The 15,751-nt window shown below is 45.3% G+C and overlaps 1 long non-coding RNA gene across 4 annotated transcripts in view; it reads right to left on the bottom strand.

The window, feature by feature from the left end:
• LOC138446304 (uncharacterized) overlaps positions 1 to 14,109 on the bottom strand; it is a 47,319-nt gene extending 33,210 nt beyond the window's left edge. The window contains exons 1-5 of one of the 4 annotated variants that reach the window (XR_011259264.1): positions 14,012 to 14,095; positions 13,638 to 13,743; positions 12,554 to 12,689; positions 8,734 to 8,842; positions 5,231 to 5,324 (exon numbers count right to left, since the gene is read on the bottom strand). This is a non-coding gene — a long non-coding RNA (uncharacterized lncRNA). Of the gene's footprint in view, positions 1 to 5,230; positions 5,363 to 8,733; positions 8,843 to 12,553; positions 12,690 to 13,637; positions 13,744 to 14,011 lie in introns of all 4 variants that reach the window. The other 3 variants (XR_011259261.1, XR_011259262.1, XR_011259263.1) reach the window with 3 other exon arrangements.
• Between the last annotated feature and the right edge of the window lie 1,642 nt (positions 14,110 to 15,751).

Below are 15,751 nucleotides of genomic sequence, written 5' to 3'. Positions count from 1 at the left end.
AAGACGATTCCACACGCAGGGGAGCAACTAAGCTCATGTGCCACAACTACTGAACCCACATACTCTAGAGTGTGTTCCACAGCAAGAGAAGCCACCACAGTGAGAAGGCCGCCCGCTGCAACTAGAGTAACCCCCACTCGCTGCAACTAGAGAAAGCTCACGTAGCAACAGAGACCCAGCACCGCCAAAGACAGATAAATAATGTATATTTTTTAAATGGTGGTAGCTTGTTTTAGAGACTCAGTTTCATGTTTCTACCCCATTTACACTGACTCCACTAGACCAGTAATACATTGGCTAAGAGACTCCCAAATTAGGACACATGCTTTAATTCACTTTTGTCACCATTACCATAAGAAAGGCAAGTGAAAAAAAAAAAAAGAAAAAGAAAGGTAAGTGAGCAGGAAAAAAAAAAAATTTAAATATATATATGACTAAAAACTTAAAAATGCATTCTTTTTTATGGCTGAGTAATATTCTGTTGTATATATGTACCACACCTTCTTTATCCATTTATCTAGGACATCTAGGTTGCCTTTGTGTCCTGCTGCTGCTGCTGCTGTTGCTAAGTCGCTTCAGTCGTGTCTGACTCTGTGCGACCCCAGAGACGGCAGCTCACCAGGCTCCCCCTGTCCCTGGGATTCTCCAGGCAAGAACTAGCTATTGTAAATAACACTGCAGTGAACACTGGGATACGTGTGTCTTTTTTCAGTTATGGTTTTCTCCAGGTATATGCCCAGCAGAAGGATCGTATGGAGGTTCAAGAGGGAGGGGACATACAGATATCTATGGTTGATTCATGTTGCCATATGGCAGAAATCAACACAATACTGTAAAGCAATTATCCTCTAATTAAAAATAAATATGTTTAGAAATAGAAAAATGTTACTTTTACTTCAATAACTAGTGGGAGGTAAATTTATTTATTTTCTTAGACATCAGGCTTAGGAAAAATGTCTTTGAAGAATCTGTACAGAGAGGTGATGATGGCTGGGGGTTTCATGCATGCTAGACCTTAGACTTGAGGCAGTGGAGCCAGGAGAGAAAATACTGTGGGATGTTGTGGGGCTCCACTCACTCTAAAATCCTGTTCTGTATAAATTTCTACAATATCCAAAGACCAAAGGAAAATAGCACAGGGTGTTACAAAGATACATTCCGAGAAAGAGAATTAGAATTTATAATCCAGCCCTTATTATCCATCCAATTGCTCATTTCTTTAGGGCTATAAAACTTAAAAGGAAAGAATGACCGAGTAACATTTTAAAGAGGAAATTGGGATGATAATGAGGACATTTAAAATCTCCCACTTTGTCCTTCTTGTTTCAATCAGTGGCTCGATTGAGATTTATTGAATACTTACTGTAAAAAGCATAGAATTAAAGTCTGAAGGAAAGAGGAAGGTGAGCCCAGCAATGCTTAGATCTGCTGCCAGAAATTTATTCTAAACATAGTACAGAATAAACAGTCATGTCTGTTTAGCTCACTGCTGTATCTCTGGCATCTAGAACTAGTAATCAGCCTGATTTAGGTGGTCAAATTTTTTTTCAATGACTAGATAAATAAAGGGATCCATGTCAAAAGTGTTGCCCATATTATACAGAAGGTGTGCCTAAGCTGATGATGCAGATAGGAGTCACCTCTGTTTCTAACTCAACAGTCAACTGCTACACTTGCCTTTTGCATTGCTAAGCACCTCAATGTTCTAGGCACTGTGTTAGGCATAGGGATACCTCAGTCAACAAGGAACTCTCTCAAATCAATCCCTCACTTTACAACTTGCCCTTAAAGAGGCAACACGCAAGTAAGCAGGTAACAGAGGGACAAGTGGAGAAAAGCCAGCAAAGGAGGACCGTAAAGGGCCAGGGAGCACGCCTCCCCACGAGGGAACCCTCACTTATTAGGGACAGTGCCACACCCTCCTCGCCTCCTCAGGAGATGGTTGTGGGGAGCAAACTACTTTGTGCCCTGCAGTGGTGTTACAGAGGCCAAGGACACCTACTTGAAGGGATTTGACTTACTCTGTGATTTTGTTGGGAGAAACACTGACTGAATCTACCCGCCCTGGCCAGGCACCATAGTAACCATCTGCACCAATTATTTTACGACAGGAGGTCCTGGTAAGGAGCATGGAACTAACAAGCCACCACCAACTGGGAGAACTGGGGGAGGTTAAAAGGAGATGCTGTTGGGGCCAGTGTGAGGAAAGCGGGAGAGACTCCATCTTGAAGCCTGTCATCCGTCTTAAGGATGGGATGTGAACTGGGCCTGACCCCTTCCCAAGAGTGAAGAACCGTCGCTAGGGAAAACCAGGTCTCCTGGAGACTTCCCTCCCTACAGATGACAAACAGAGACTGTAGTTGAGGTCAGGCTGCCCCTGTTAGATTAACCATGGAGACATACCCCCTTGATGTATAATCATTATTCCCCACCTTTCAACCTTAACTGTTTGTTCTCCTAGCAGAGGAGAGTGAAAAAGTTGGCTTGAAGCTCAACATTCAGAAAATGAAGATCACGGCATCTGGTCCCATCACTTCATGGGAAATAGATGGGGAAACAGTGGAAACGGTGGCAGACTTTATTTTTGGGGGCTCCAAAATCACTGCAGATGGTGACTGCAGCCATGAAATTAAAAGACGCTTCCTCCTTGGAAGAAAAGTTATGACCAACCTAGATAAAATATTCAAAAGCAGAGACATTACTTTGCCAATAAAGGTCCGTCTAGTCAAGGCTATGGTTTTTCCAGTGGTCATGTATGGATGTGAGAGTTGGACTGTGAAGAAAGCTGAGCGCCAAAGAATCAATGCTTTTGAACTGTGGTGTTAGAGAAGACTCTTGAGAGTCCCTTGGACTGCAAGGAGATCCAACCAGTCCATCCTAAAGGAGATCAGTCCTGGGTGTTCATTGGAAGGACTGATGCTAAAGCTGAAACTCCAGTACTTTGGTCACCTCATGGGAAGAGTTGACTCATTGGAAAAGACTCTGATGCTGGGAGGGATTGGGGGCAGGAGGACAAAGGGACGCTAGAGGGTGAGATGGCTGGATGGCATCACTGACTCAATGGATATGAGTCTGAGTGAACTCCGGGAGTTGGTGATGGACAGGGAGGCCTGGCGTGATGCAATTCATGGGGTCGACACGAGTGAGCGACTGAACTGAACTGAACTGAATTGAGCACCTACTTGCTGTAAAATTCAATCAAACACAATAAAGAGGTTGCTAACATGTAACCAGTCATGTAGTGGGGGGTATAAAACTCAGCCTCTCAGAAGCATCAGGGTCCTCGTTGGGAACTGATTCCCTGTGGACCCGCTGGTATAATAAACTGCACTCCACTGTCTTGAGTGTCCTCCCAGGTGTGTTCTGTGACTCTGGATTCCGCAACAATGCCGATCCATACGTTGTACCAACCTCCCAGACTCCTCCTCGCTGGCATCCATCTTGGCTGAGAGAAAAAAACTAAGATCTTGGCATCTGGTCCCATCACTTTATTGCAAATAGATGGGGAGACAATGGAAACAGTGACAGACTTTATTTTCTTGGGCTCCAAAATCACTGCAGATGGTGACTGCAGCCATGAAATTAAAAGACACTTGCTCCTTGGAAGAAAAGCTATGACAAACCTACACAGTGTATTAAAAAGCAGAGACATTACTTTACCAACAAAGGTTCATCTAGTCAAAGTTATGTTTTTTTCAGTAGTCATGCATGGATGGGAAAGTTGGACCATAAAAAAGGCTGAGGGCAGAAGAATTGATGCTTTTGAACTGTGGTGTTGGAGAAGACTCTTGAGAGCCCCTTGGACGGCAAGGAGATCCAACCAGTCCATCCTAAAGGAAATAAGTCTTGACTATTCACTGGAAAGACAGATGCTGAAGCTGGAACTCCAATATTCCAGCCACCTGATGCAAAGAATTGGCTCATTGGAAAAGACCCTGATTCTGGGAAAGATTAAAGGCAGGAGGAGAAGGGAACGACAGAGGACGAGATGGTTGGACGGCATCACTGACTCAATGGACATGAGTTTGAGTAAACTCCGGGAGTTGGTGATGGACCTGGTGTGCTGCGGTTCATGGGGTCGCAAAGAGTCGAACACGACTGAGTGACTGAACTGAACTGAACTGAACTGAACTGAACTGGGGCTCAGTTGAAAGATGGCCAGGTAGCTACACTGTAGAAAGATATAAGGAACGGAGCTCATACTTGCAAGTACCTAACTAAAATAAATAAATAAAGATAAAATAAATCTCACCCTAAATATTGAAGAGACTCTTTAATGGGTACACAGTTAGAATTTGCATTGCAGGCAGATTCTTTATCGACTGAGCTATGAGGGAAGCCCACTTTAGGTAGTATAGTAATATCAAATCTTGTTTTAATCACATAAGTGTCTATTTTACCTATTCCATTCTAAATAACCATCCAAATAATTTTTTTAATTCATTGTGGTAACTCCTTTTTTAAAAAGAAAAAAATTTTTTACCTCATTAAAATAATAGCTATGCATTATGAACAATTGTTTTATAAAGCAAAGGAGAAGGAAATGGCAAACCACTCCAGTTTTCTTGCCTGAAGGATCCCATGGGACAGAGGAGTCTGGGGGGTCGTGGAGAGTCACACGACTGAAGTGACTTAGCATAGCATAAAGCAAAAGTCAAATTAACCTAAGAGCTTATTTGAATGGGAAAAACTGGTTTAGGAAGCTTCACTGAAGCCTTCTCAATGGGCCTTACAGATGCTAAAAAGAGCAATTAAGAATATTAACAAAAAAATTGGAAAAAAACAAACAAGGTCTAGCTATTACTTCCCACCAGATTCCCTGCAGCACAGAGTGCCTCGCTCCAGCCTGAACTCCCTCAAGGGTTGTTGAAGGTCAACAGCTCAGGGTTCTCCAGAGGCGCATGGCAGACCCTTTGTTGTTGTCGCTGTCGACCCGTGGTGAGTGCCAATTTGTTGCTGACAAGTTATCTGGGGCCAGTTGGGCTAAGGGCCTGACTTCCTCGTCTCTACCCAACTCTGGGGATCCCAGAGCCTTTTATATAAAAGTAGGTAAAATAGACAAGAAACAAAAAGCAAACGCCTTCTAAACTCTCCCCTAAGACCAAAGCTTGTTGATTGGATTGTTATGAAAGCGAAAGATACAAAATTTGCTGGACTCTAGATTAAGGTATATAAATTAATATATTTAAATGGGCTTTATGTAAGGTCGTGACAGTTCTTGTTTACTTACATTTCGGGATAAACACCTCCTGGAGGCTTAGCTGGTAAAAAATCCGCCAGCAATGCAGGAGACCTGGGTTCGATCCCTGGTTTGGGAAGATCCCCTGGAGAAGGGAAAGGCTATCTATTCCAGTATTCTGGCCTGGAGAATTCAGTCCATGGGGAAACAAAGAGTCAGACACAACTGAGCGACTTTCACTTTCACTGGGATAAACAAGGCATACAGATTGCCACTAAGGAAACATTAACTAAATGTACCCAGGAAACCAACAGTCACCTGATTCATACAAAATAAGTAAAATGGAAACTTGACATGTAAGAGTTAATAAATACAAAAAATTATGATTTTTGCCTTGGTTTAATTTATAAACGCAGAAAATTTGTACGTGTTAAATGCCATGTACAAACCTTTAAAGATGTGACAAATTAAAGCTCTAAAGTTAAAAACAGAACTTTGTACATGCATTTCAGTTTGACAAAAATCTTACTGCTGGTTTTAGTTACTTTAAGGTGATAAAACCATTCTTTGAAAAATGAAACAACTGCCTTTGTTTTGCAAATGTCTAAATCAGAATGTGAATACAGACCACAAGGACCTAGACTAAGCCCAATTAAGAAGGCAAGACCTGAAAAACCAAGAAAAAAGAAAGTAGCAGTTTTAAGTCAACTGCTTAAAAGGTTCCCACGGCCAAACTTTATAGATAGTAAGCCTTAATCATCTGAGCAAGCAACTTTAAGGTATTCCAACTGTTTGTCAGCTAGTAAGTTTATATTAATATTGTAATACCTAGTTCATATCTAAGCTTTTAATAAAGACATGAGATCTCTAGCTTGTTTATGTCCGTGTACACATTATACATATGAGATATCTCTAATTCTAAAAGGTATTTTTAGCATTGGAGTTACAAAGAGCTCTATTTAATTTTAATAAAAAGCGATTACATTTAAAGAAAACTGGCCAAGACGACTTTCAGGTTCGAGTGAACTGGGAAATATTCAATATTAAGTTGATCAGTTCAGTTCAGTTCAGTCACTCAGTCGTGTCCAACTCTTTGTGACCCTATGGACTGCAGCACACCAGGCCTCCCTGTCCATCACCAACTCCGGGAGTTTGCTTAAACTCATGTCCATTGAGTCGGTGATGCCATCAACCATCTCATCCACTATTGTCCCCTTCTCCTTCTGCCTTCAATCTTTCCCAGCATCAGGGTCTTGTCCAATGAGTCAGTTCTTCACATCAGGTGGCCAAAGTATTGGAGTTTCAGCTTCAACATTAGTCCTTCCAAAGAACATTCAGGACTGATTTCCTTTAAGATGGACTGGTTGGATCTCCCTGAAGTCCAAGGGACTTTCAAGAGTCTTCTCCAACACCATTGATACCTGATATCAATGTTTAATTTTGTTGATACAAATTAATATATAGGTCATTAAGAGTCACAGAATTAAGTATAATACTTTATTGTACTTAGGTTTAATAAATAAGACCTCAGTAATCTTCTGCAAGAGAATCTCTGGACATGATGAAACTTCAAGATAAATGTAATTGTGATAAAAACTTTGGGATAAAACTTTGATCGTATTTTATTTTGTTTTTGCCAACTTAAGACCACTATTATGAAGGAACCAAAAAGCTGCTAAAGGTTTATAAGCAAAATTGTACTTGACAGGAGAGCTATTTGGGGGGAAGTCTTACTATGTCAACATTTTCATCTTACCATCTTCTCCCTCCCACTCCCACCCCTTTAGCCTACTGACCTGGGTTTCTCCTGGTCCCTGGGTGCATCTGTGTCCATCAGTTCCCCGAGGCCCTTCTCCTGTCTCTGGGGACCCCTGATCGCTGACTCAGGCAAACCCGACTGCTTCTCAGAGCCCTGGGCAAGGAAGCCTTCTGGCTCACAGCTGCCGGACCTCCTTGTTCTCCTGGGATTTGCTAAAGCGTGTGATTCCTGTCTCACTCCTCTCCTTTCTCTGCCCCAAATTCCTCTGCCCCCAGCCCCTCAGGGGTGGTGTCATCAGTGCTGACATTCTGCCTCTCAGCTGTTTTTGAAGTCAATGATCTGTTTTTCTGGGTGCCTGATGTCCTCTGCCTGCATTCAGAAGTTGTTTTGTGGAGTTTGCTCAACGTTGAAAATGTTCTTTTGATGAATTTGTGAGGGAGAAAGTGGTCTCCCCATCCTATTCCTCCGCCATCTTAGGACCGCCCGCAATCATATTTTAGAAATGTCTAGTTAATATGATTTTCCAGATGTTTGATAACTTAAAATTCTAAAGCTCTGCCAATTTAAGTTAAGTGATAGAAGCTTATTTATTTAAAAGATCACTAAAAAAAAAAATAAAAGTACTTGAGAATATTATTATGTTTGGTATCACCTGAGATGTTCTTTATAAGAAAGCAAATGTTTTTAGAAATTATCACTGGTATTTATCTCACCATTCTATTGAATGCTAATATAAAGGTCAGTTCTTGGTTGCTTAGGGAAAGTAAGATGTGTGTTTTCAGTAAAGAAGTTATGAGAAATGGAATTCCATTTTATGAAGGGAAAAGAAAGGAGCTCTGACTTACAGCGGCTGTTTCAAGATGGGTACAGAAAGTGATGAGGTTTGTGGAAAGTGGACCCTGAAAAAAGAGTTTTGTGCACGGTTGCTGCTAAGTCGCTTCAATCGTGTCCGACTCTGTGCGACCCCATAGACGGCAGCCCACCAGGCTCCCCCGTCCCTGGGATTCTCCAGGCAAGAACACTGGAGTGGGTTGCCATTTCCTTCTCCAATGCATGAAAGTGAAAAGTCAAAGTGAAGTCGCTCAGTTGTGTCCAACCCTCAGCAACCCCATGGACTGCAGCCTACCAGGCTCCTCCATCCATGGAATTTTCCAGGCAAGAGTACTGGAGTGGGGTGCCATTGCCTTCTCCGTTGTGCATGGTTAGGACGGACTAAGTCTGAAGTAAATTTAATTAAGTTTACCTTTCAGTCCAGTTCAGTTCAGTCGCTCAGTCATGTCTGACTCTTTGCAACCCCATGAATCACAGCACGCCAGGCCTCCCTGTCCATCACCAACTCCCAGAGTTTACCCAAACTCATGTCCATCGAGTTGGTGATGCCATCCAGCCATCTCATCCTCTGTTGTCCCCTTCTTCCTCCTGCCCCCAATCCCTCCCAGCATCAGGGTTTTTTTTCCAGTGAGTCAACTCTTCGAATGAGGTGATGAATTTTAAAGTGAGCTGGTACAAAACTTGAATTTGGTTTTTCTCTCCATTAAGAGGACACACTTTCTTCAGACGTTGAACTGCCTTTGTTAATAGATTTAAGTTTAAAGAAAATGTGAAGTCACTCAGTCATGTCTGACTCTGAGACCCCATGGATTATAACCTACCAGGTTCCTCTGTCCATAGGATTCTCCAGGCAAGAATACTGGAGTAGGTTGCCATTTCCTTCCCCAGGGGATCTTCTCGACTGGGGGACTGAACCAGGGTCTCTCGCATTGCAGGCAGAAGGGAAAGATTTAAGTTTACTTACCTCTTAAATGTACTCTGCATGTAAGTTATATGCAGAGTAGATGATGAGAAACGCTGGGCTGGATGAAGCACAAACAGGAATCAAGATTGCCAGGAGAAATATCAATAACCTTGAAGGAGGAAACAGAACAGGCTCCATCTTAAAAGCAGGACTCCATCTTGGGCCAGACTGTGGATTTTGAGCTATATGCCCAGTATCTACGGAAACGACATACCAACTGCAAAACCAGGCCCCCAGGATGGAAGAGCCCCAGTGCTCGTACCTAGACTCTCTGTCGCCTAAAAGAATACCCTAGTTATCTGTATTACTGAATAGAAGGATAAATTCTATTACACTTATTGGGGTATGACCACAGGCTTATTGATAATTGTCCACTGTTAACTACCTAGGCTTAAGGCATACAATCACAGGTGAACTTTGATTGTATCTTTCTTTTCCTTTGTTCAGACTTGTTTCAGAGAATTTGGGGAGGTGGGTTTAAGCACGTACACTTAGAGTATATAAGGTTTTCACAAAAACTGGTCGGGGTCCTTGGCTAAGAGGACACTCTGCCTTGGGCCCGTCGGTGTAATAAACTGCACTCCACCATCTGCATTGTTCTTCTGAGTGAGTTTGTTTCCCAGAAGGCGTGGCTACAACACTGCCTGTTGGGAGGTGGCGTGAGGTGGCAGAGATGAAGCTTCCATTGTCTGGGTCCCGTGATTGTGATGAAGGTCCCCCTGGATGATGACATATCCTGCCGAGAAGGGTGGGGATTTTTTAGAGCTGCCATCAATGAACCAGTATGTGGTGTCTGGGTCTAGGATGGGCTGATCTGTTAAATGTTGGAAGGGGTTCTGGGTAAGATCTACTGTTAGGCTGTAGCTATGCAGGAGGGGGTCTGTTGTAGAGGACGTGGGTAATAAGCTGGCGGGGTTGAGGGGAGAGCAGGGGGAGGAGAGCTGAGGATCGAGGAGAAAGGCATGTAGGACCTGTACCTTGGAAGGGGGAAGGGAGAGAAAAGCCCGATGTGATAGTAAGTCTCGGGAGGTGTGTGGAGAACAGACTGTTAAAGGGGCATGCCTAAAGTGTTTATTTGTTTCAGGTTCAAGGGCTGCGATAGCAGCCATGGCCTGGATGCAGGGAGGCCACCTTGGTCACCATGTGAAGCTGTTTTGATAGATAGGCTATGGGAGCCCAGGTGTCTCCGGCCCGCTGGCATAGAAGTCCCAGGGCCTGTCCTTGGTTGGAATGTACAAAGAGAAAGGATGGTCTGGTGTGATCTGGCAGGTGGAGAGTTGGCACTTGGAGGAGGCTCTGGGTGAGCTGGCGAAGAGGATTGGCCAGAGAGGAGGGGTTAAAGAGGGGCTCATCCAGACATCCTTTAGTTGCTTCATAGAGTGGCTTTGCAATGAGGGAGAAGTTAGGGATCCAGATATGGAAAAAGTTTAGGAGGCCAGGATAGACAGGAGCTCCCTTTTCGTTTTTGGAAGTGGACAGTTAATCAAGGCCTGGATTCTATCTGGGGGAATAGTTCTCTGTTGGTGGGATATGGAGAGCCCCAGGTAGGTGACGTTTGTCTGTACTACTTGGGCTGTGGATCAGGACACTCAATAACCCCAGGATCCCAGGGCCCCAAGGAGTTTGGCAGTATGTTGGAAGCAGTTTTCGGGTTGGGCTACAAAGGAGGAGGTCATCTACGTATTGGAGGAGATGACTCGGGGCTAGGCTGAGTGTCTGTAGGTCCTTTTGTAAAGCCTGTCCAAAAAAGTGGGGGCTGTCTCTGAACCCTTGGGGGAGAACTGTCCATGTTAGTTGTTGGGAAACAATGAGTCTTGGAGTCTTACCAGGTGAAGGTGGAAAGGGGTTGGGAGAGGGGTGTGGAGGGGGATGGTGAAAAAGGCGTCTTTGAGATCTAATACCGTGAAGTGGGTTGCAGTCTGGGGTATGGTAGACAGAAGGGTATAAGGGTTAGGGACTACTGGGAATGTCAGCGTGATGGTCTCACTGATTTTCGCAGATCCTGGACAAGGCTCCAAGAGTTTGGTCCCTTGCTTACTGCCAGAATAGGGGTGTTGTGTGGTGAATGTGTAGGAATTAGGATAGAGGCTTGAAGAAGACAGTCTATGATAGGATTAAGTCCCTTGTGGGCCTCCGGGGTGAGAGAGTACTGTTGTTGAGTGATTATAGTCGAGGGGTCTTTTAGGATAATGTGGACCAGGGGATGATGCTTGGCTATGGATGGGTGATCAGTGTCCCAGACTTGGGGGTCTAAGGTGGGTAGATCCAAGGCAAGGTCAGGGGTGAGGGATAGGGTGGTCCAGGTGCCATCTGTATGCAGAATATAGAGCCTGTATAGAGGGGGGGTATGGTAATAAAGACCCCCAATTTGGATAACAAATCTCTCCCTAGGAGTGTCATTGGGCACTGAGGCATTATGAGAAATGAGTGTATGAGGGTCGATTTTCCAAATTGACAGAATAATGGAGGGCTGATTTTTGGCCTTAAGGGAACTCCAGAGACCCCCTTGATTGTGAGTTCTGAGTCTTGAGTTGGGCCAGAGTAGGAAGTTAAGAGAAAGTGGCTCCAGTGTCTACTATCAGTTCAGTTCAGACGCTCAGTCATGTCTGACTCTTTGCAACCCCATGAACTGCAGCACACCGGGCCTCCCTGTCCATCACCAACTCCTGGAGTCCACCCAAACCCATGTCCATTGTGTCGGTGATGCCATCCAACCATCTCATCCTCTGTTGTCCCCTTCTCCTCCTGCCCTCAATCTTTCCCAGCATCAGGGTCTTTTCAAATGAGTCAGCTCTCCGCATCAGGTGGCCAAAGTATTGGAGCTTCAGCTTCAACATCAGTCCCTCCAATGAACACCCAGGACTGATCTCCTTTAGGATGGACTGGTTGGATCTCCTTGCAGTCCAAGGGACTCTCAAGAGTCTTCTCCAACACCACAGTTCAAAAGCATTAATTCTTCGGCACTCAGCTTTCTTCACAGTCCAACTCTCACATCCATACATGTCTACTATAAAGGACATCTTTTCTCCAGCCGCTACCCCATCTACCCTAAGTTCTGAACTCGTGTCCAGGACATGCGCCAGGGCCTGGAACCAGGGCCCCATCATTGGAACAACTCTCGTAGGGTTGGGTTGGAGTCCTGGGGAGAAGTGAGGATCTCCCCAGGGGCACCAGGCTGTCCCTGTGGACATTCCACTCTCCAGGTCTGGGACGTGGGGACCTCCCCGAGGGTGCCAGGGTGTCCCTGGGGACAGTCCATCTTCCAGTGTCCCTACTGACCACAGGTTGGGCATGCTTTTGTGGGGGGCTGTGGGTTCAGGCATGCCTTTGCCCAGTGTCCTGACTGGTTACATCAGAAGCAGGGTCTGGGGGGTGGTGGTCTTAAGCCCCGGTCTGGGATGACAGGCTGGGCTGATCTCTTCCCTTAATTGCTGCCACCAAAAAGGCATATTTAGCTTTTCTCTCATGGTCTTTTTCTCTCTTAGCCTCCTCCTCTCTATTATTGAACACCTTGAAGGCTATTCTAGAAGGTCTCTTTGGGGGGTCTCAGGGCCCTTCTCTAGTTGTCGAAGTTTGCATCTGATGTCAAGGGCGGACTGGCTGATGAACTGAACCTGAAGGCAGAGTAACCCAGCAGAGGTGGTGATGTCTAGGTTGGTATACTTCTGGACTGCCTCTGTGAGGTGTGCCAAGAATAAGGCTGGATTTTCGTCCGCCCCTTGAGTGATTTCCCTGACTTTATCATAACTGACATGGATATGAGTATTTTTCTGCATTCCTTCTAGAAGGCAGGTAATCACATGATTGAGTCTCCTGATACCTGGGTCACCGGGCTGGGATGTCCAGTGGGGATCTAATTGAGGTACCGCCGCATCAGCAACTGGGGCTATCCCGGTCTTGGTTATGCAAGGGATCCGCATGGGCTTTTGCTGCTTGCCAGATGCGTCCTTTTCCATCTGGGGTGAGAGTGGCATTTAGGATATAATATACATCACTCTATGTGAGGTTATAGGCCTGGGAGAGTCTCAGGAATTCTTTTCTGTATCTGGTAGGATTTTCAGAAAGTGATCCTAACTTTTCTTCTATCTGGTTCTTGTCTGACAATGAAAATGGCACGTGTGACTTGGGTGGGGGCCCTCTGGTCCTACCACCTCTCTCAGGGGAAACCTGTGTTGGAGATGTGACCATGTGGCAGGGGGGAGCGAAGGGGGAATGGGGAGTTGGGGAGATAGGGTAGTGGGCTTGAGGGGGAGTCAGGAGCTGTTTCGGAGTAGGGGAGTTGGATGAGGGGGATGGAGAGGGTTAGCAGTGTGGATGGCAGGGAGGGGGGCTCAGGTTACCATTGGTGATTAGTTGAAGATAAAGAGCCCTTTTGCTTGGGAGGCAAGGTGCACAGAAGGCCCTTGTGGGTGGAGCAAGCATTGCATAGGGAGGGCCTGCTTTGAAGGGCCCAAAAGGCTTGGGCATATGGGACCTCCGACCACTTGCCATTCCACTTAAGGAAGTCGGTGAGATTTTGAAGCATGGTAAAGTCAAATGTGCCGAATTCACGACAGCGGTCTTGATTGTCCAGTCGGTATTGAGGCCAGATCTGTATACAGAGTTGTTTTAAGCGGTTAGCTTTGAGTTCAGTGAGTAAGAGCAGTTTGAGATTTTTAAGAACACAGGACAGGGGGGAATCTTTGGGGACGGACTGGCTAGATCCATAACTGAAAGGCAAGCAGAGGCTCCTATTGGGAGTTCGAGTCGTCACCTGTAGTCACAATAGGAGTTATGAGAAGAGAGCTCTGTGTCGAGGTGGAACGTCCCCCACCGTCGCTTACAGAGTGACCTTAGGCCGGGGTCCCTGGGACCCGGAGATGATTTGGTTCTAAGGCGCCTCTACAACACCGTCCGGATCTTACCTTAATCTAGAGGCCGGCTTGAGTGGAGTGTTGCATGTAGAGCGGTCGAATGGCAAGTTCCCTGTACCAGAGGTCATCAGAGAGAGAGAGGGGGTAGAGCCGAGGCCTGGGGGTACAGAAAGCACCAATGAAAGCCTTAGGACAAGGCTTGCACCGCTCACAAAGGCACTCGGCGTCCCCAAGGGGAACTTATGAGCCCTGGCAGAAAGGGAACTCGGCAGGTGTCCATGCTCCCAGATTCCGGGAGAAGGGAAAACAATGAGAGGGAGAGAGAGACAAGTGCCTCGCCCTCTCCCGGTTTCCGCACCAAGAATGTACGGTATAGTTCCGGCCGAGGCAGAAAAGGAGAGACAACCTCGACGGAGGCAGGTTACCTTTATTCAGGCAAGGAGCGGCGGCGGTCGGCCTAACGACCAGGCTGAGAGCGAGAGGGATCAGGGAGGCTTCATATTTAAAGGGAGGTTTGTGGGGTAGTCGGGTGGAACGTTGTGGGTAATCTTTAACTGAGATGGCGTTTGTTTGAATACGGGGTGGGAGGTTTTGGGTAGGAGGTGATAAGTCCTGGGCAGATGTAGAGGGTGGGAGGTTTCTGGGCAGGGGGTGATAACTCCCAGGTAGATACAACCGGCCTGGAGCATTAGGGCGGGATTTAAAGCTCGGTTTTGTTTTCCCCAAATTTATATGATTCAGCGAAGGCCTTTGTTGTTTTCTTTTCTAGGCCCAAGGACTCCTTCAGCAACCAGGCTATTAGTCTACTAAATTCTGAGGTCTCGATGATGAGAAAAGCCATCTTACAATATTGTATGGCCGGTGATATCCTTAGAGCATCTAAAGGGGGTACCTGTGCTATAATACAATATTTTGAATATTGTGAATATTTTTAATATTGTTATATACCAGATGAATCCTCTAATGGGTAATGTTTTAGGAAAATGGTTTGGTTCTGAAAGCTCATGGCTTAAATCCCTATTTGTAACTTTAATCATGTTATTAGCTGTATTACTTACAATCTGTTTATTTTATAATAATGTTGTCTTTTGTATTACATAATGTATAACCAGGCTTCCAGCCAAATTAATGATAAGGAGATCAACCCTGGGATTTCTTTGGAAGGAATGATGCTAAGGCTGAAACTCCAGTACTTTGGCCACCTCATGCAAAGAGTTGACTCATTGGAAAAGACTTTGATGCTGGGAGGGATTGGGGGCAGGAGGAGAAGGGGACGACCGAGGATGAGATGGCTGGATGGCATCACTGACTCGATGGACATGAATCTGAGTGAACTCCAGGAGTTGGTGATGGACAGGGAGGCCTGGCGTGCTGCGATTCATGGGGTCGCAAAGAGTCAGACACGACTGAGCGACTGAACTGAACTGAACTGAACTGAACTGAAACATCTTAAAGAAATAGATCACATTTATAATGTAGAATAATTGTAAATAGTATGGTTCTAGTTATGGGAAGAGGCAACAAGGGAAATATCGCCCAGATTCTATTAGGTTACAAGATAGAGGATCCAGATAATCTTTTATTATTTATCAGTGGGCCTAATCCAGAAATTAAGACCTGGAGCAATTTATCAATAAAGACCTTCACCTGATCTGGGATGAGTCTTAGGAGCCATGGGACCAAAAAAAAAAAAAAAAAGGCCATGAACTGTCTCCCAAATATGGTCAAATTTATTACCATGGGGAGGGACTGTGAAATGAAAATATCTCCTGCCATGTTAATCAACAAGAAATGTCACAGGCATCAGTGATTTCTGATGTGATTAAGAGTTCCCATCCAGTGGATGCTGCCACCCCCAACAGCAACCGCAGAGGAGCTGGAGGAATGCAAGAAGCAAGGCGAACAATGAAACAGGATTGGCCCCAGATAGCTGAGGTGCATATGAAAGGAAATGAATTTAGTGAGCCCAGAGTCTTGCATCTTCCATACCTAGAATGCTAAGTTCATTAACTCCATATCTGATCTTTTCTGTTTAGACTGCCTGTTCCCTTTGTTGCAAACTTGTACAGAGCCTGAATCTGGCCTCCCCTCCCCCACCGCCTGCCTTGGAGCAGTTTCTTAGAGCTATTGAGAGCTGTCTCTTAGGCTCGGAGTCCTAAATGTTT

This window comes from Ovis canadensis, chromosome 9, assembly GCF_042477335.2.
Source record: "Ovis canadensis isolate MfBH-ARS-UI-01 breed Bighorn chromosome 9, ARS-UI_OviCan_v2, whole genome shotgun sequence".
Classification (NCBI taxonomy): Eukaryota; Metazoa; Chordata; class Mammalia; order Artiodactyla; family Bovidae; genus Ovis; species Ovis canadensis.
The sequence above is the reverse complement of the archived record's forward strand: the minus strand, read 5'-3'. Positions and strand labels throughout refer to the sequence as shown.